Genomic DNA, 1,801 nt, shown 5'->3' with positions numbered 1-1,801 from the left:
CTGTCCCCCCACGGTGTAACCAGCCCCTTCACCATTCAGTGTTAGAACTGGGAGCCTCAGTCTTATGGCCCAGTTCCATCCCGCTCTGGCTGGCTGTGGGACCAGGAGGTTTGGGGAAGGTCTGCCTGACCTCACCCAGACACCCCCATCCTCACCCAGACACCCCAATCTCACCCAGACACCCCAACTGACCTCACCAAGACACCCCCAACCTCACCCAGATACCCCAACTGACCTCCCCCAGGCACCCCCAACCTCACCGACACCCCAACTGACCTCACCCAGACACCCCAACTGATGTCACACAGACACCCCCAACCTCACCCAGACACCCCCAACCTCCCCCAGACAGACACCCCTGCCCACAGCGGCTGGGAGGGATGTGGGGGTCCAACCCCCAGCTGCACAAGAGTCTTCCCAGCTGCTACAACTCTCCCTGGTTTCCACCTCCAGGACTCCCCTGGGTGCACACACCCCCCTGCTCTCCTTTTGTGCCTTCCAGCCCCCGCAGGCTTTGACAGGGCCAAGCCTTGTCCCAAACCCACCGAGGTCACCACGTCCCCTCGTAGCCACTGGCTCTGGCATTTCCTCAGACCTGTGAGCACAAAGCTTCAGGTAGAACCATTTTTTAATAAGCACGGTAAAATTAAGAATTTAACCACAATGTATGACAAGAATTATCAGCTTTTAAAAAATACCACCAATTTTTTTGTTTGTTTTGGGGTTTGTTTTTTTTTTTGTATTTCAAAAATATCTGAACCCAAATAAATAATTTAATTTTTTTCTTTTTTTTTTTTTCTTTTTTTTTTTAAAAGTACATTTTTTCTCAGACTAGTCATTTGGTGTTAACATCTGTTAAACTCTTGTGCAGTAACACTTACAGCACGACACTAAGACATGCTTCTTGGATTTCTCCCGGTCCACACTCGCTCTAACTACTTGACGCAAGCATTCGGCACGCACAGGCACACACACACACACACGGAACTCAACATGCAGGAATAGGATACAGTGCTTTCAAATGAGAATTCATCACGGCCTCTTCACAGCCCTCAGAGGCAGCTCTTAGCCCAGCCCCATCCCCACACCAGCGGGGCCGGGTACCCTGTGTTTCTTCCAGTTACACGTCTCGGGGACCAGCGTGCGGTGGGTTTGTGACCCCTGTGGTATCAGGTCTGTTGCTCTGACGTTGTGCTAACGAGGCACCGTGTGGAGCAGACGTTCTCCTTCAGCAGCTTGCTGAAATTTCCTCATCACATCTTCTTACCAGAGAGTTTTCCAAGCGCTGTGACAAGCCCTGGCTCCTGCCCTGCTCTCTGAGAGGCTGAATTCACCACAGAACAGGCCTGGGGGTACAGAGCCATCAGCTCCCACCCCTCAAGTGCCTCTCCCACCCCTGCCCGAACGGGGAATATTGCTAGAGTACAGGCAGCGCTTCCCTAGTCAAGGCAAGACAGCTTTGGAGCTGCTTAGAAGTGATTGCTATTGGATGAAAGTAAATCTGAGCACTATTCTCTGAGAAATGAAACCTGTGTAGGGTTGATATCGCCCACTCCTATGGCTGAGCCTCCTCGGGGCGGGAGCTGAAAGCAAAGCGCAGAGCAGGGGCTGGAGGTTCAACTCCCAACACAGGGAAGTGGAGGAGTGAGAAAAGGGAGCCCTGTCCTCCCAGCCAGGCAGCAGCCAGCCACGGGAGACCTGTGCTCTGATGAATTCTCGCTCAGGATTAAAGCCTCCTCTCCCCGACAGCCAGCAGAGAGAGAGGAGGGAGCCGGGGACATGCTGGCAGCACTCAGGGAAG

This window comes from Antrostomus carolinensis, unplaced genomic scaffold (assembly GCF_000700745.2).
Source record: "Antrostomus carolinensis isolate BGI_N321 unplaced genomic scaffold, ASM70074v2 scaffold27442, whole genome shotgun sequence".
NCBI classification, from domain to species: Eukaryota; Metazoa; Chordata; class Aves; order Caprimulgiformes; family Caprimulgidae; genus Antrostomus; species Antrostomus carolinensis.
Note: the sequence above shows the minus strand (reverse complement) of the source record.